This window comes from Corapipo altera, unplaced genomic scaffold (genome assembly GCF_003945725.1).
Source record: "Corapipo altera isolate COAL_440 unplaced genomic scaffold, ASM394572v1 301, whole genome shotgun sequence".
Lineage (NCBI taxonomy): Eukaryota > Metazoa > Chordata > Aves > Passeriformes > Pipridae > Corapipo > Corapipo altera.
In genome coordinates, this window is record NW_020884926.1 from 4,945,694 (window position 1) to 4,965,165 (window position 19,472).

Consider the following 19,472-nt stretch of genomic DNA (forward strand, 5'->3'; position numbering starts at 1 on the left):
CTTAAAGCTCTTGTGTGGAAAGAGCTATATGGGACTTAGAATAATTATTGTCATCATTTGCAAGTGAAGGTACTGGAAATAAAATTTATGCAATAGAAGACCTTGGTTCTTGTTGAAGGGAATTACTAGAATAATTTTGGCTGGAATGACCAATAAAATGTGAATAAGGCAACTGCTTTTATTGATTTTACAGTTGAGCTAGGTGATAAGAGAAATGGAGGCAACATGTGGATTTCTACATGAGCCATTCTTGGAATAAAGCAAAGCCTAATTTTGCCTCCAGCTGATTATGATCTTGTCTTGTGATCTACACACCATGTGAAGCCATTTTGGCCATTATTAATAAAAGCCAACCAAAACCCAAACCCAACAAAAACCCAACTCCCAAATCCCAGCAAAGAAACCCAAACCCAGGGACATCTCCCCAGCACTGCTTCTTCTTGAGCTGTGGCTGATCAGGCTGTTCTCATATGTAAAGGCACCTTTAAGCAGTAAAGGCAACATAACACTGCCTATGATTGTCCACATGGTACCCAGATACAACTGTTAGAGGTGCATTAGGATAATGAAGAAATAAATAAGTTTCCTCTATACATTTCTCAACTCCTGCCTTCTCCTCTGTCCCTTATTGCCTTTCATTTTTACAGCTTGCTAAAAATAGGGTCTTGGAGAAGACTTTGAGCTGTTGAGACAGAGACAAAGCTAAACCGTAAATCACTTGACAGCTCATTTCCTTACAGCAAATATCTTACTCTTATGACTTTATGTTTAGATTAAGGAAGGAATAAAATCTAGTAGGAACTTGGTGTGATTACTGTGTGTTTCAGTAGATATGGGCCAAATCCTGTCGGAAAGGCACAAACTGGACATCAGCTTTTATCTTCCAAACATGTCAGATGTGGGGGTTTGGGGTGCTAGTGGGGAAAGGAGAGGTAAGATTTTGGCTTGCAGTGTTGGGCACAGCTCTGTGGAGGAGCAGTGATGCCAGCACTGAGTGCCATGGCACCAACACAGCTGTGTCATCTGATGGAGGATGTGCCTCCTCTTGTGTCTGTCAAGTCCCTTTAGTCCTTGTTGTCACTGACTCTGTGCTCTGCAATATTTTCAGCCCCATTCCTGCAGCCGCTGGGAACTTTGCCAGTAATTCCAGTCAGGATGGGATAAAGACCTTGATGGTCATTTCCTTTCCTTGTGCACACGAGGATCTCCAGAGCTCTTTGCAAACTCTGTTCCCCTAAGGCAGGTCAGAGCATTATTCAGTTGCCAGGTTGGTTTTATTCCTTTGGGATATTTGCTTTACGCTCTGGCTGGGGATGAGAGGAGCCGCAGCTGGGGCTGGATTTTTGGAAGACATGGGCATAGATCTGTGTGTCTGCCTCAGTCTCCTGCAAAAGCCATGTTTCAGAGCGACCTGGTGGAGGTTCCCCGTGTTTTGGTGTGTTTAAATTCCTCTAGCACTACACTCCACTGAGCTGCTGCTCCCCTTTCCTGTCGTCTCAAAGGGACCAACCAGACCAGAGCAGATTGTGCCAAAGCTCCACTGTGCAAATAAAAGTCACGGGATCAAGCCTGTAATGACAGCCTGCATCTTCTGCTGTGGCAGTATGTGTTTTGGATGAGGGAAATGAGAGCCTATTCCTGCTGGATGCGGCTTTGGATTATCAGATCCACGATCCATTATTGTGCTGGTTGATCACAGCAAATATTTTGGTGGTGTTTTGCATGGCTGGGTGTTAATATCATTTAACGGCAGCTCAGGAGGGATGAGTCCTGCTTTCAGATCTGACAATAACCTGTGACAGGAGTGTGGACAAGGCTCTACTTGTACCTGAGCTGCTCTTTCCCATCTCTACAAGAAAAAAATGCCTTATGGCAGGCAAGGGTTATAGCATTGCCTTAGACCTGCTCTCTCTGCACTGCACAACAGTCACAAAAAGGAGTTATCGGTGTCCCAGGAGGCAGAGAACAAATTTAGGTCTCGGTCTTGCATATGCTTATACAGCTAATTAGCTCTACTCAATGGAGCCCATTCAGCCCATAGCACTTGTCCTTCATCTGCTGAGGCCGTGTGTGTGAATGCTCATTGAAACGCGCTCAATCGGAGTATTGTTGCACCTACATTATTGCTTATGTTCTTGTTTGAAGCCAGGAACAGTCTCTCCATCAGAGAAACCTTTTATTTTATTTTTTTCTTTTTTTTAATATACTATAGCTATTGCTGTGAAATTACAGGCCCAGGTAAATTTATTCTTTTCAGTTCCCGGGTCTGAAATTGCTGAGCTCAGCTGTTTTGAGGCAGGAAACAATATCTGTCATCGCTTGGGTTGATGTGGCTCCAGATTTAAGTGTCCTGCCAGCTCCAGGACTTTGAGTAATAGACACATAATGAGTGATTACCCGATTGTTGTCGGGTGATTGTGTATCAGGACCTTTCTGTCTTAGCAATTAATCTGCTCATAGATGAACGTTCGACCAGCTCCTGCCGGGATCTCTCTTGTCATTTCAGTCACTTGGCAGCGAAAATTGCAGTGGGACTTGTATCACATCTTGAACTAGACTTTTGCTGATGCTGTGCAAGGATACTGGGGCACATAAAAACGAGCAAATCTTGTATTCAGTGGGAGAGTGTGAGTGCTGAGCGTGCCGAGCCCGGGTCAGCGCACCAGCTGCTTTTACTTTGCTTCTACATTAAAACTAACTTGTGATAGCGACAACTGAGCTGAAAAAACAGAATTTACATAATGATTCTGTGATAATGATATTAAACATCGTGGCACTTAACAATAGCCTGTTAAAGGCAAATCCACGGAGATTTCTTTTTCCATTTGACCTTGAGTGCTGACGTTGGACTGGCTCGGCATCGCATTTTTTTCCCCCACGTTTGAACTTGAAAGGTTCTTTAATGCTCAGCTCAGTGTTTCTGTTTTGCTTTTTAAATTCCTTATTATTTCCCGTGGCTGCAATGTGCACTGATACCCTGTGCCAGGTCATTTCCAGGACTTGGACCTGAATTAGATTCAGTAGCTGGAAGGCGCTGGGCCTCAGAAATGTTTGTACATGATTCAGTTCCTGGAGGACAAAGACTCATCCTTGGCCACGGAGCATCCTACCCACGACTCTCCTTGTGCTTCCAGGCACCGTGAGAAGAGAAATGTGGAGGCAGGCTGTTCCCAGGGTAGTCCTGCTTAAAATTTCCCGCCTGCATGGCTAATTTTGAGTTCTGTCTCCTTTCCCAGCCAGATTCTTTCTCCCAGTCTTTATCAGATGCTAATTAGCATTCGTTCCCACCCAGCACCGGGCGGTTTATTGAAGTTTTGGGGAAAGCTTTGCAGTTCTGGCGCTGTTGCAACCCTGTCAGTGAAATCTCCTGTAACCCCTTCACACCTCAGCTCTACCCCTGGTGTCCAGTCACGCTGAATTATTGAATTTCAGGCCTTGCTTAGCTCAGGGATCTTTGGATGAGTAAGATTTTGGGATCAATAGGGTTATGGCAGGGTCTGCAGCGCTGGCAGAACTTCCAGCTGGAGATGCTGCTGGTCCTGCAGAGCCCAGGGAGTCACTGGTGGTGGTTGCAGACCAATTTCAACCTGTAACTTTGAAACTCCACCGTAAAGTGCTGCCTGCAGGGTCCGTGCTGCCTGTTACCCAAGTCAGCAGATGCCATCACGAACTTACTGGCTGTTGCTCCCCGACTATTTTTATTTGCATGCCTGGAATTCCTGCTTTCAGCTCAGCAGCAATAAATGAGCCATTTGCATAATGAATGGTTTGAAAATCTGCATCCCTGCAGTGTCTTGAGCCTTGCCCTTCAGAAGGGCTTGTTTGCCTGGAGAAGGTACCATAATTCAAAAAGCTAAATTCCTCTGGGAAGTGGAAGTTTGGATGGGAAATAGATTTTTTTTTTTTTCCCCCAGCTGATTTCTTCCGTGGTTGCTTGGTTTGAAGCAAGCAGAGAAAATGCAGTGTATTATTCTGTGTTAGAGGGGCAGTTGGATGGTGTGCTCAGAGGCAGGTTAATGTGAAAGAGGCAGGTGGGAGGGAAGTTTGGACTAAAAAAGATGAAAAGAGAGCACCTGCAGAATAGCAGGGAAAAACCAGGGCCACATGTGCTGTATTGGGGTCTCCTTGGCAACTTTTTCCTCTTGTCTGCTGGGTTTTCAGGAGCAAAGAAATGCATTGATCTTCAGTGCTTGGGAGGAGCCAGTTCCCTCTGATCTGAAAAGCAGGAGCACCACTTGCTCTAATAATCCAGGTGAGGCATGAGCTCTTCTGTGTCCCTGTGGATCCTTTTGGGGTGGCCCCATTTGTGACCATGAGGCCACCAAGTGTCTTAAGACCTCCATGTCCTCCAGCTGAAACTGAGGCATCTCCCAAACATAGTGAGGTGCTTCACTCTTCCCCTCCATTGGGATTATGGAGGAGAAAATGGGGTGAAGGACCCCCAGACTGAGCCCCACCACTCCCAAAGGAGAAACCATTGGTCCCTGGGCACAGGAGATTTTCTGCTGTGTTAGTGCTGCCAAGAAGCCCCACAGCTCGGGGGGTGATGGGTTTCCTAATCATTCCTAATAAATACAAACCAGGAGGATGAATAATGTGCAGTGATAACTCTCCTGCAAACATTGGCATCCCACTCGCGCTGATAAGGCGTCGCTCCCTTTCAAGTCCCTTAAAATGCTTTCCATGTTTCCCAGGACTCTTTATTGCACAAATTCTGCAAGGCATCAGTTTCTGTTTGTTTTCCTTTAAACTGCTTTCCAATTTCTCTTCCCCGGGTTTGTGGAACGCGTAGGGAGCTCCATGGGAGGAGGAGGAGGAGGAGGAGATGAGGAGCGCGGCCGAGTCCTTAATGGAAAATAAACGTGAATCAAAATCCAGTCCAAACCCTGTAATCTCTGCCCCACACAAGAAAGCTCCACTTCAAGGAATAAAAGTGGGGAAAAAATAGGTTGGATTTAATTGCTTTGGATGCCCTGGTACAGCAGACGTGGGGAAAGGTGATAAAAGCTGCAATTTAAAGCTCGGCAGCGGCGGGTTGGAAAGGCCGGGGCTGGTGCACTGGGAGATGGATACTTTATCCCTGGCACATCTCTGCTGAGTTAAGATAAATGTTGAGCTATTAAGTTCCTGAGAGCACTAAGAGGCTCGGAGAAGGTCACGTACAGTTTCCTCTGTTTTGGTTTTGCCTCTGCACTGCGTCCCTCGCTCCCTGGAGCGGTGAGGAAGTTTCCTTTCTCCTCTGAGATTCCCCCAAATGATGCAGGGGAGCTCAGGACAGCCCTAGATCAAGGCATGGGGTGTTGTTTCCTCCTCATGGAATGCACACTGGAGCCTGCTGTGCTGTGTGGGCAGAGGTTGGGGAGCACCTGGGGGCTGTGGTTCGATTCTTTAGAAGGGCTTTGTAACTGCTGCTCATATTCTGCTGAGCAACTCCTGGCAGAGTTGTGATGCTCAATATTGTCCAGCCAGGTGGAAACAGAGTGTGGAGAGCCAACAGCATCCAAAAAACCCGGGGATACCCCCATTTTCTTGCTGTCTTGCCCCCTGAGGTGGAAAAAGCCAAAACAGGGAGACAAAAAAGCCAAAACAGGACACGAGGAGATGATAGGATGAGAGGAAATGGCCTCAAGTTGTAACAGGGGAGATTTAGGTTGGATATTAGGAAAAAATTCTTCATCAAAAGGGTTGTCAAACCCTGGAAAAGGCTGCCCAGGGCAGTGGTGGAGTCACCATCCCTGGTGGGATTTAAAACATGTGGAGATGTGGCACTTGGGGACATGGTGCCCTTGGCAGTGCTGGGTTATGGGTTGGACTGGAGGATTTTGGAGGGCTTTTCCAACTCAAATGTGACTCAGTTTCCATGGAAAATGGCTCTGCTCTGTCCCCCTGCCCAAAATCCTGATTCCTCCCTGTCCTCTGGAGGCTGTGCCAGATAAAAGGCCGAAGAGAGGGAGGACAGAGGAAGGGAAGGAGATGAATCTCCCGCATTCATTATTCCGTATGCAAAGAACATCAAAAGCACTAATGGAAAAGCCTTTTTATATTTTTCATCAAAGCAGTGGTTCAGATTTGGCAGCTGAGTTCGTACCGGTGAAATATTTATGAATGGAGCAGCTGTGGGGCACTGCTTTAGGAGGACAGCGAGAGCTCCCTCCCCTCCTTCCCTCCCTCCCTCTTCGTTTTCCCACTTGGTGCTGTTTTTCTCCCCCTCTGCTTTATTTGTGTTCCTTCTATTAGGGGAACTTGCAGATGAGTCAGGGCTGAGTTTGCACACCGCAGGTAGTAAGATGTGTTTGTTTTTTGCTTTACTTAAGTCAGGAAAAAAAGAGAGGGAAAGGGATTAACCAAACTTCAGGGATGGATGGGGATAGCAATCAGTTCCCTGATTTCCCTCTTCCACTGCTTCCCTGTTTAACCTGAAAACCTCTTGACTTACTTCTCTAGCTAATAATTCATCGTGTTTTGGGTTTTTTTTTCTGCTAAGAAAGATGATTGCAGTGACCCAAATGAGGTGTATCTTTTATTCTTCTCCAGTAATTAGACCCATCCACACGTAGGGAGCTCAAAATGATTTATGAAGGTATTTTAATCCCAGTTTATTATTTCCTAATCCAGGTTTATTATTCTTCTTTCTAACTTTGGTAAGGTTGTTCAGAAAGCACAGAAGAAGAGCTGATATTCAATTTCTATTGAAATATCAGGCAGTTAGAAATAACAGGTTCACAGAGGGAAACTGTGAACTCCGGTTCATCCGAGGGAATGGGAGAGAAGCAGTTGGGATTGGTGTAAACCAGTGTGTCTGTCTCATAGGCAGTGATGCTCTCAGTGTATTTGAATAAAAATAAACTGCTTTTCATTCTAGCTTTGTACAGAAAATGGCAAATCCAGTGCTGTTATAAATATATGTTTTTCACAGTGATGCTCTTACTGCCCGTTCCTCCCTGGAGATGGTGGGCAGGTACCCAGGTGTCACCAGGGATGCTCAGTTTGGGATGTGAGGCACTGAGCTTTGAGGAGAATATGGGAATTCTGGAGCATCTGTGTGTGTCTGTGAACATGTGAGGAGGAGCACACTACTTAAAATTTAAAGCTGTGTCTCCATCAGTGTATTGTGTTCTTTAAATATAGATCCTTTGAAATGCGATAGCTTCGGTCATTGAAGGATACTTACAGTAACCATATAAATATTTATGTCATGTAAAACAGCACAAATCAGTGGTGCAGGCCTGGGACAGCTCTTTGCAATTTTGAAAAGTTGGCTTGAAATCTCAAGTGGTGACCAGATGTGTAGGTGGATCAGCCCATAAAAATAGGAACCGTTGTCTGAGCTCATTTCTATTCTAAAAAGTGCATCAATGCACATGAAGAGTGTAAAGTTCCAAACCTGCAGCTTATCAAGAAGAATTTGCAGACTGAGGTTCACACATTTCCTGGCTGGTGATCCCTGGGAGTCAAAGTGGCCACATGTAGGGTTATGTGAGTGGAAAGTCCTTGCTGGTCTCCCGAGGTGTGGTGGAGCCTCATTTCTGCACAGCAAACAGAGGAAATATAATGACACTTTGCATTTGTTTGTCTTTAAATGTTTCTTTTTTTCTTTCCTGTGTATTATAATATGACACAGCCTCCTGGCAGACTTTGCTATTAGATCCTAGTGTTGATTCAGCATCTGGTCAAACACCCTGTAATCACTCACCTCTGCCCAAATCAGCTCTGGTAAGATGAGTTCCCTGTTGAGGAGCTGTCTCTGGCCTTAATGACCATCATACCTGTTTGGTTCCCTTGGTCAAGATAAAAAAATCTCCTTGTTGATCCTTTCACAAGGATGGGATGCCTGAGTGGTGGCCATCCCATTCCCAGCCTCTCCTGCTGTCAGCAGTGCTGACTGGGAGCTGTATCGTGTGTCCCCACCGTGGACATGGAGAGGAGAAATCCTTCCCCCACCAACCCCCCACTGCCTTGTGCTTAACGGAGATGTAAAACCTGAGCATGGCATTGACTGCCCAGTCCTAACACGGCTTCAGCAGCGAGCTGGAAGGAGAAGGGCTGTTAATCCTCCTGCCATCCCCTTTGAATACCGTCATATTTCAGCCCTGTTAAACCATTGGGCCGTTGTTTATGGGTTTCGTGCTGAAAGGAAGAGCTGTGCTGAGCCTGCAAAATGCTGCTTTGCTTCTGTAATGCCCTCACGAGAGCAGGCAGCTCATCCTCATCACCAGCAACCCTTTTCCAACCCCAAATCCTGCCCCATGCCTGGCCAAACGCTTGCCCTGAGCAAATCCCCATGTGGCTGAGCGTCACTGGCTGCTTGGAAATAATCTTGCAGAACTGATTGCTTGAGGGAAATACCTGTTTGTCAGTAGGTAACCGTCTTTCACCTTCCTTTTTGGGCTGAAAAGTGGGTAATACAACCAACAGCTTCCCTTCAGCCTCCTTTCTCCCATTGTCTTGCTGTGTGTCCTTCACAGACAGATTGATTGAATTGGATTTCTTGTGGAGTCGTGGGTTGGCATGTTCATTAACCTGCACACTGCTCTCCTCCCTGCCCTTGCATCCCTTGCATCCATAGTATCCTCCCCAGCCTGTGCTTTATTAGTCAGGTTTTATTTCTTCCAGTTGGCATTCCAAACCCCCCAGGCTTTTCTTGTGCCCATCTTTTTAGCACATGTTTTCCTCAGCCTGGGGGGGGAGGCAAAATACCTTTCTGCTGGTCTCTGCCACATCCCAGTGCCAGCCTGGACATCTGACATCTGGGAAACCAGGGCATGGTGATGCTGGAATTGGGGGTAGGGGGAAGGTTGTGTTACCAGCAAGTTGTGTTACCAGCCACAAAAATTCCATTTAGCTGGAAAACCAGACTTTTCAACTGGGACAAAATGATCCCTGCTCACAGGGTCTGGAGTCACCAAGGTGCTGCAATATTCAAGTCATGTTTTTGTCTAAGTGTCTTGCAGTGAGTTGGAGATACTGCCCATGTAAAAGGTGGGTCCCACCCATGGCACAGAGGAATTTGCAGGTGCCTCCCCAGGCTGCAGCTCGAGCTGCCAGTGGGAGACGCTGGCAGTGATTTGTGGGGCAGGGAGTTTTCCTCCTTCCCCCTCTGCAGGCTGTAATTCCCTGGTATTACAACATGTCATTTTTCTAGCATACCTGAGGAGCTGGGAAATAATGTCTGAGCCTAGAGGGACAGCAACCACGGGACCTCTAAAGGGGCTCGAGATGGAGAGATTAGAGCGAGAAACGAAGGTTGTAATTTATTTCTCTCTTCCATCCCTCCTAGCCTGAAAAAAAGTGACCGCATTCCTGGCCATCCCTTTATTTTACAGCTCTGAGCCTGTGTGTTTTTTCGAAAGCCAGCGGATGCTGCCAGTTCCCATCACCTAATCAAAGCTCCTCTGTGGAAGGGCCGTCTCGTTATTACATCCCATTATACCCTCGGGCGGCGGCTGTACTTTATAACCGCCCAGGAAAGCTGACAGGTAACCAATGAGATGCATATTCCAGTGACAACCTCCTGCCCCCCAGGGAGACGGGACCCTCTCCCGGTCCCCGGAGCTGGGCTCTTTGTGGCTGGGTGCTTCCCGGGAAGCAGCTGGGACCATTGTCTGCCCGCCGAGGCCATGGAGCAGCGAGGTTTGCTCTTTTGTTCCCTTCTAATTTCATTGTCCGTGTGGGGTGGATTGCCGTGAAATGCCTGCGTGTTTGTTGGATTGATGGGAAAGGGAAGAAGAGTCGCCCGGAGACACGGGAATGGCTGAGCTGGAGAGGTGGAGAAGGGGGTGGCAGGGAGCTGGGAATCTAGGAATGGATGGGGGGGAAAACTGGCTAAATGATTTTCTCTACAGCTACCTGAAAGGAGGTTGTAGCCCGGTGGGGGTTGGTCTCTTCTCCCAGGCAGCTCTCAGTAAGACAAGAGGACTCAGTCTTAAGCTGTGCCAGGAGAGGTTTAGGTTGGATATTAGGAAGAAATTCTTTACAGAGAGAGTAATCAGGAGTTGGAATGGGCTGCCAAGGGAAGTGGTGGATTCACTGTTCCTGGAGGTTTTTAAGATGAGACTGGATGTGGCATCAGTGCCATGGGCTGGGAACCCTGGCAATGCTGGATCAAGGGTTGGACCTGATGATCTCAGAGGTCTTTTCCAACCCGGCTGATTCTGTGATTCTGTGATCATTGTAACTGGGTATTGCACCTCAGAGTGGCCTGATGGGGTGTTAATTCCTACCTCGTTCCACTGATGGGATCCAGCCCACAGCCTAATGACCCCCACCTTTAAATCAATATAACCCAGTGCAATATAACCCCCCACCTCCTTCTTCTCAGAAGAAAAGGAGTTGTGTTGATTTTGAATCAGTGTTTCCTTCCACCCCTCCCTGGTCCTTGTTCGTTGTGTTTTACTGTTTGTCATGAAATATGGAGAGACTGAAGTATTTGTATATTTTATATTTTTGGGGCTCATGCCTGGGGCAGGGTGGGAGGGTCGGGCTGGATGTGGAGGGGGAAGGGATAAATTGGGATTGGAATGGATTTTGGAGTCAACTGGGGTGGAGTGTGGCAGCTGGGATAACTTGGTGGACTTTTTTGCGGGTTTGTTACTAAGTTACATGTGGGTTGTTTCTCTGCTTATTTATTTCTACTGCAAAACTCCAAGTGATGCCAAGAGTGGCTGGTTCTGGTCTGGAGGCAGGGGCTGGTACATCAAGGAAGGATGATGCAGCAGTGTGTCCATTCAGGCACACAGGCCTAGGGGGGCAATACTGGCTGTGGTACCTCATTCTGCAAGGAATGGAGGTGTCACTGCAGCATCCCAAATAACTGGCTGTTAACGAGCACAGGGCAGCCTCAGATGAGACCTGTGCATTGGTCTTGGGTGCTTTTGAGCATCCTTTGGTCTGTGTCTGTGTCTCTCACTGAGGAGGGTTGGGAGTGCAAGTCCGGGACTGCAAGCTGAGTGTATGGACAAGTGGAGTCTTTCTGCCATTAAAAGGAATTTTGCCTCCTCTGTCATCCTTTGGATCTGGTGGACGTGACAACAAAAGGGATTCCAGGAGCACATTTTACTCAACACAGCTTGCCTTCAAATCCTCCAGCCCCTGAATGTGACAGCTGCTAAATCACCTGTTATTATGCAGAGAACAAAGCTGTCCTCCACGAACAAAGGAAGGAGAGTGGTCTGTAACTGGGGGGAAGGCAGAGCACAGCAGTGGGAAGGAGATGGACTCCCCTGGGTGAAGCCAAGAGCCACCAGCAAAGCTGCCAGGATTCCAGGGTTAGAGAAACCTCCCAGCATGGCAAATAAAATTCCAGCTGATAGTTGAAATAATGGCTGGATCCATCCAGTAGTTCTCTAAACAGTGTCTGGGTGTGTGGAAGGAAGGAAGAACCACATCCAGGCTTGGCTGCAGTTTGGGCTGAATATTTCTCAGTTCCTTTGAGAACATTCTGTGTGGTCATAAGGAAAGAAATGGGACTTAGACCTGGATTTCCACTTAGAATCATAGAACGTTAAGGGTTGGAATGGATCTTAAAGATTACCTAGTCCCAACCCCCTTGCCATGGGCTGGGACACCTCCCACTAGACCAGGTTGCTCAAGGGTTTATCCACTCTGGCTTTGAGCACTGCCAGGGCTGGGCCATCCCCAGCCTCCCTGGGCAACTTGTTCCAGTGTCTCATCACCCACACAGTAAAACTCTGTTCCCAAATTTGCTGCTGTGCCCTCACAGTTCTCAATGCCAGGCTGTCCAGCAGGGCTTTGCTCTCAGCCTGAGCCCTCAGCTCGCAGTGAAATGACACCATCAAAACCCTGGTGCTGATTTCCCCCAGCAGCGTGTTTTGTGCCACCTGAGGTTTTCCCTGCGAGCTCAACCAGCAAAGCAAGAGATGCCTCTAAGAGCCTTTTGATGCTGGAAAGTTAATCCCTGTGTCCCAGCCTGGGGTAGCTGCTGGACATGAGCACAGAACCGTGCAAACAGCGGGGCAGCTGCTCAAAGCCTGCCTGTGACACACAGCAGTGGGCCAAGTCTTTCTCTCTTGCTCCCCGACAGCACTGTCTAAATAATATTAATAATTAAGGGCTCAAGCTGGGCTGGATATGCTTCCCAGGGGCTGCAGCATGCACTTAAGCAACTGTGGCACCTCTTCTTGATGGCCTTGGCCATCCCTGGCCGTGGCGTGTGGGTCAAGAATGAGCAGCAGCGAAGGCAGCAGGAGCCCTCCTCAATATTTAAAGACTATTGATGGGCAAGCAGGGCTGGGATGGTACAAAAACATGCTGTCTAGACATAGCAGAAGGCAGAGAATCTGCTTTTTCTTGGTTCATGAAGTCCAGCAGGAGAAAACAAGCTGCTTTGTTAATTTTTCCTTTTTTTTTTGATGGAAAAAAAGTCAGGGGTTTGTTTTCCCTATTCTGCAGCCCGGCTGATGGTGCTGGGGAAGGGCATCATTTTGCAGGAAAAAGTGGCTCTAGATACCTTCAAATCTCCATCTTCACCCACCCCAGCAGCAGTGGGACATCATCTCAGTGTCTCCAAAGTGAGAGTAGTGCTTCACGTTTTGCTGTTTTGTCAGTAATAATTAACTGAGAAGTAGGAGGAAGACTTGCGAAATAACTCTGGAAACAGAGCTCTTCAAGGAATTAAATGTGATGATGGAAAGAGAGAATCATTAGCCTGGAATTAAAATAAATGGCTCTCTTCCTGTAAATCTACATTTCGGGGGCAAAGGCAGATTGTAATTTCTTCTGCCACTACTGAAGCAGAAAGTGTTTCAAAATAAAGCTCCTTCAATGGCAATACTGTTTGTGATCACTGTAATTTACATTATATATGTTAGAGAAGAGGGGGGTTTTGCTGCTGAAAGCCTGGTCTAAAAGTCACTGCAGAGCATCCTCTGAAGAAAAGGCTTTTTAAAAGTTGCTGTAAAACATAAGGATAAAAGAAATTGAGCTCATTTTTCTCCAAGGACCATAACATCCTTTAAGCCTTAATTCTGCTTAATATTTTGTCTGTCCTCTCTGGGCTGCACCGTTACAGTTTAATCCATAGCAGTGCAGTTTGGTGAGTTCAGAGACATCTTGAGATATGATTCTTTTTTTCTTGTTGGTTTTTTTTCTTTTTTTTTTTTTTTTTTTTTTTTTTTTGGTGGGGGAGCAAGAGGCAGGATTTTCGTGTAAATATTAATTGAGGTGTCCTGCTTGGGTGACTCCTGCCTGCCCCAAGTGGCCCTTGGCGTTGATTACCTGCTCAGTTATCCTGCTTTTTTCATTCCTCACGTCCCCCTGTTCAGATGGTCCTTGTCTCTCCGTGCTACCAGGGCAGGGAGATGAATAAATTTTACATATCTCTCTCTCCTGTCAATATTTGTGTCAGGAAAGCACTTGTGCCATTTCTTAGAGAAGTCACCGTCTCCCTTCACTGACCTTTTATTTCTTCTGTGGATGGAGAGTTTATTCTCAAATATCCTCTCCAATCTCTGTTTCAGCCTCTGCTTGTTCTCTTATCACTCTTTATACACTCACTATAATCTCCCCATTTTGCATCTCTAAGAGCCTGCTCTTTAACCCTTGAGGGGCTGCTTGTGGATGGCAGTGGCCCACCCTGTGTCCTTCTGCTGAAAGGCACCATGAGCAGCTGAGCATATTACTTTATTTTAAAACTATTTTACTGCTTAATTGCACTTGTCTTGCAGCAGAATGTGTCCTGCTGAGAGCCCCTCGCAGCCTGAAGAGGGGAGATGGCACCTGGGCCCTCTTCTCATGACGTTTTCCATCGATGTAACACCTTGCACTTGCCCATCTCCCGGTCACTTGGACCTGCTGAATGATGTGAAATCAGCTGTTGCCCTCAGGTGCATTCCCAGGTTGGGATGATGGAATGACTGGGTTGTCTGTGCACGTGTGGTTCATCCCAGCCATCCCCCCAGTGCTGCAGACCTGGTGGCACCACTGCCCCCAAGGCTGGTGGGACGTGCAGAGCTGTGTCCTTAACTTTCAAATTCATTTCCTCGTAGCTGTTTCTGTTTTCTTTCTGGCTCTTTCCCCTCAACTGTTTTATTCCATTTATCCCAGTCCTTCAGTACCAAGTGTCTTATAAACCCTGAAGAAGGAAGGCGTAGTGGATTGCACACAACATTTTTTTGGCAGAGAAACATTTGAGGTCGCCTTTGTTTTTGCTTTTTTTTCATTGTTAAAATTTCAAAGCAATAAGGGTTTGTTGCTCCAGTGGCCATCCACAGTACCCAAGCTCTCCCAGATCTGGGTTGGCCCTTTTTGCCCTCTGCATGCCACACATTCCTCATGTCCAGATGAGCCGGGGTCTGGGAAGTCTCATTAGTTCCCCATGACCCCCTTGGCTCTGTGCCACTTTCCCAGTGCTTCTGTCCTTGGAGAAATTCCCCTTTTCTCTCAGATTCCTGCGTTCAGCTTTCAGTTTAGGAGAAGATGTCCTGACACAGGGCAGTGGGAATAATTTTGTTGACTTTAATGGAATTTAAGGAGCTGACAGGGAGTTTCCTGGGTTGCTGATGGGAACAGATCACTGGCTTCTCATTCAGCATCCTGATTAAATCCACCCCCAGTGACCACTGCATGTGCTACCCTGCTCTCAGGGGGTAATGCCCACTCTGGATTTCTGTGAGTAGCACTTTAGGTTGTTTAGGTGACATAGTGGAGACCAGTAAGCAGATAATCATGGAAAGGAAGGACAATTTGTCCTTGAAAAGCTCTGTGGGCGGTTCATGAGGAAAGGGGAGATGCATTGACTTGGACAGCTACTTATAGAAAACAGATGTGCAAGTTAGGAAACACAAGTGATAAATCTGAACCCATATGGCAGCTCTCTCCCAAGCATTTAGAGTCACAGCAGCCAAGGATGGGGCTCAGTTTTCTCTTCTGAAAGAGGAATTGGCCATCCCTTGTAAAACACGAGGATGGTTTTGTTTGTGTGTGTGTGTGTGTCCCAACCTCCACTCTTGGATGGAGCAACGTGCACCCTGTGTGCAGGGTGGGGAAGGAAAAGCAGGGGTGTAAATCCATGGGACAGGTTTATGATGTTTCCTTCCCAAATGCTAGGACTGAAGGCACCAGCAAGTAGTGCAGGACCTGTGCTGGTTTATGTAGCTGCCAGGTACTTTCAGCAGCACCCACAGCTGGGTTGGGTTTTAAGTCTAGTTTCTTGCAAAAAAAAAAAAAGACTTGCTGCTGTCTCAGGGACCTCCACAGATTCTCTGCCAGGCTGAGGGATTTCTGCTCCCTCTCTGCCAAAACAGGCAGGACCCCTCGACCCTTGGAGGACTCATGTTCTGCTGGTTTGGATTTAAGCTCTTTCTCCCTTTCTTCTCCCCTTTCTCAAGCTTATAAAGGAAGGTGATTTCTAAGCTAACTCTGATTCTGTTCTTTTTCTCATACCCATCTGAAAACTGCTTTTCAAGCAAGTTGAGGCTTAGTGGGCTGTATAACCTCCTCTGCATTGGAAAGCCTCTTCTGCAGTCCTCCGCCTCCTCATCCTCTGGCATCTCGTCCTTGTCAGCTCTTCTGAAGTCCTTTGTATGGGAATCTATTGGGTTTTATTGGCTATTGTCTTAAGTGCACAGTTTATGAAATGAGAGTCCTTCTCCCCCACAATATCATAAGAAGATTAAAAAGAAAGCCCAGATTTATGGGAAACAGAGAATGAATACATTTAGAACCTGAAGAAAGACTGTAGAAATGTATCATCAGGACGCATTTTAAACTTTGGATCACTCTTTAACCCAGTGATTACCATTCAAGAGTGGGTTGGTTTGGTTTTTTTCCTGGCATTTGGTTTGTAGAGGTGACTGTGGTGCATTTTCCATGGTTTTTATCATTACCATGGTCTTGCTGCTGGTGCTTTGGCCAGCTGACATCCCTGTTACAGCAGGTCTGGGACCTTATTTTATTTCCACCTCCTTTTTGATATATTACTGCACCCTAAATTAATTTCTTACCAATCCCATATGCAGCCCTGTTGAGTGAATGGGTCTCTGGAGGGGCCTGCATTGTTAACACTGACAAATGTCATGATTTAGCTGTGCACAAACAGACACAGCCAGGGAAAAGAAGTGCTCTTTGCAGCCTGGCTGGAGTCCATGTCCTCTTCCAGTGCTTGCAGAGAGTCCTGGTTTGGAAGGAAAACCACAAAGCACTTACTGAGGCCACAGGTAGGAGGAGTGGTGGGGAATGAGGTCCCAGGCAGAGCTCTGGCTTGCAAGGGTTCATAGTTACCCTGAAACAGCACCACTCTGAGTCAGACCTTGCTTGGAGATACACTGGGGTCATCCAGGGACTCATTGCAGTCCTGGAGCAGCAGGTCCCAGCTGACAGGACAGTGGGTAACAGCTTGGTAGGACAAGGGGGGATGGCTCTAACCTGGCAGAGATTTAGATTAGATATTAGGAAGAAATTCTTCCCTGTGAGGGTGGGGAGGCCCTGGCACAGGTTACCCAGGGAAGCTGTGGCTACCCCATCCCTGGAAGTGTCCAAGGCCACTTTGGACAGGACTTGGAGCAACCTGGGGTAGTTGAAGGTGTCCCTGCCCATGGCAGGAGGTGGGGCTGGATAATCTTAAAGGTCTCTTCCAGCCCAAACCATTCTATAATTCTGTGATATATTTTTATGTGTGTATATATATAATACGTTATTGCAAGTCTAATATCCTACCACTGCTGGCCAGAATTGCCTTGTCTACTCCTCCTCTCCCACCTCTCTCTGTTAAGCTGCCATCCCACACCTTATCCCAAGTCACTTGGAGTGAAGCCATCCATTTGTCCTGCCAGTGCCCAGCTCAGGTGTGTAATGCTGATACCTCACACATGGTCCTGGGATGCTCTGGAAAATCCCACTCGTGGTCCTCTGGGCTGCTCTGGGGACCAGGAGAGAATCACACGTGTGTGGCACTTGTGAATGAAGGCCTATTAAACTCTGAGGCAGTGACAGCTCTGCCAAATTACCTGTTAAAGTGATCTCAGTAATTATAACAGGAGAGTCAAATGAGGATAACGGGCCATCCAATGGCTTAGGGGAGGCTGTAATTACTGAATGGAAACCCTTTAGAAACTTGCAGGGCTGAGGACTTGTCTATGGTAGAGTCCGGGTAGGAACTGTTTAATAAACTTGGTGAAACCCTGTTAATTAACATACTTTTAAAGACAATTTAGTGCTCACTTCAGGTAAAAGTGGTACCATCCTCAAGAACTGCTTAACCCTGGATTTTTCAGATGCATTTCTGGCGCTGCTGTGTTTTCTCAGGGTCTGAAGTAGGATTTTATAACGTAAGGGAAGACTCTTCTCTTGTGCTTTGAGTTAAGCTGGCTTAAGGTTTACTCTGAAGTATCCCAGGAACCCAGATGATCTGGGAGCTCAGGTTCCCCCGGAGTCTTTGGAAATCGCAGCTGCTGTGCCTCCTGCTGGGTGGGAGTTCAGAGGTTTTGCAGATGGCATTAAATCAAAATTCTTGTGGTCAGTCCTTTCAGGTTTGGTTTGTCGATGGCAGAGATTCGTGTAAGGGCAGGGGTGACTCGAGTCCTCTGTGTCCTGGCAGCACAGCTCCCAGGGCTTCCTTATTGTGAAGGAATTATTGTTCCAGCAGAGGAGGAGAGCTGGGCGTGTGCAGGGATTGCTGTCAGCTCTCTCCAGCCTTTAGAAGAGCAGTGGCTGGTGTCCTGGATGGTTCCATGTAAATATTGTCCCAACTTGGAGCTGAGTCCTTGGCTCAGGGTTTGGTGGGCTCATCCTTCTGCCTGCTTTCTTTTAACGTTTTTTTTTGCAGTGAAAAGGGTAGAAAACTGTAGAAATGGTGCCACTGGGGAGCCAGAATTCACTGTGGTGGTTGGCATTGCCAAGCACTGTTTGTATTGATTGGAGCTGAGGCAATAAAGAGCCTCCCACTGCTTTCACTGGAGGTTTCTCTGCATAAGGAGGCTTGAAGCAGAGGGGAGGGCCATTACAGCACATAAACACGGCACAGACTGGGGTCTAGAGGCATCTCACAGCCTTGTTGAAGCCTGAGATATTCCTTATTGACTGGTAAGGGGGCCAGCACAAAGCACACGCCTCAGCAGTGTGTCTTGTTGGCTTTGCAGAGCGTGGCCAGAGAATGTGCCACCCCCTTCTGTCAGGGGTGATGAGATGTGGAAGCAAGGCCAGATCCCTCCTCACTGGCCTTCATCTTAGGGCTCTTCCTCCAGTGCAAATTTCTCAAAGGTTTCCTTATTCCTGGACCTGCTCTTCTTAAATTGGCCCATATCCCATGAAAGTTTTTTTTTTAGGGGGGGTTGGAAAATTACTCCTGTCTGTGAAGGAAGCTGAAGCTGTGAAAGGATTGTTTGCACAAGACTGGAGTCCCAGTGCATATAAATTGTCCTTGTGGAGAATTTCGTGGCACTGCTTCCTTTCCTCCATCCCGTGCTCTGGGTTAGGTGTTGGTGTTGGCCACGGGCTCCGTCCTTGGCCACTGGGACTGTTTCATTCCCAACTAGGAAATAGTTTCCTGTGTTTCCTGGCAAGAGTTCACAAGTGTGAAATGTAAGAATTTGGGATGGGTTGTAGGAAGTTAATTTGATCACTTGGCAGGAGAGTGGGGTGATCCAGTTCTCATGTGTGTCTTTTAATCTGTGTGATTTTGTCTGGAAAGAGGAGAGTGGCAGCGAGGGAACTTGGCTCTCGGTGCATTAACACATCCCTTATTGTCCTGAGATTTAACATCTCTCTTTAAACATGATATTCTTCAGCGGCCCTTAGAGACCCCAAATCCTGTTTAGACAAAGTAAGCCTTGATGAAGCTGCACGTTTCTGATTCAATACCGTGGCTGGGAGAGGGATGGTGTGAAAATGCTGGAGAAAAGAGCAAAACGCAACCTCCTCTCGCTCCTGCTGCAATATCCCCTTCTCTCTTGTGCAGGATTACCTCTGGAAATTAAAAAGTTGTGTTTATTTAGTAGTAATGTGGATAAATGTCTCTCTGACCGCTCCTGTGATGCTGCCAAACTCTTGGAAAAGGGCAGCAGAGCCGCAGGTGTTCCCAGAAATGCCGTGTGAGGGTGATGGGCTGCAGCCTCTTGAGGGCTTGTGGGTGATGTCAGACCCATGAAATCAGTGAGAGGTGGTGGTGATGGGGTGAGAAGCAAAGAATCATAGAATACTTCGGGTTGGGAGGGACCTTCAGAGGTCACCTAGTCCAACCTCCAAGGAGGGGAAGGGCTGGAGGAGGGTGTTAATGAGGCAGAAATCATCCATGTGTTTGGGAGAAGAAACACAGCCCCAGTTTGTGCTGGGTTGGGAAGGCAGGACGTGGTTGTGCTCTCCTCTGGAGAAAGGAAGCTTAGAAATCAACCTGGAATTGCAAAAATGCATCCACTTATTTGCAACAAAGCAAACCCCCCAAACTGGCTCTCATTTTCACATTTAAACCATGCCTTTGGTCTCGGCTCTGATTCTGCTGGCATGAAAACTCGTTTGCTGCT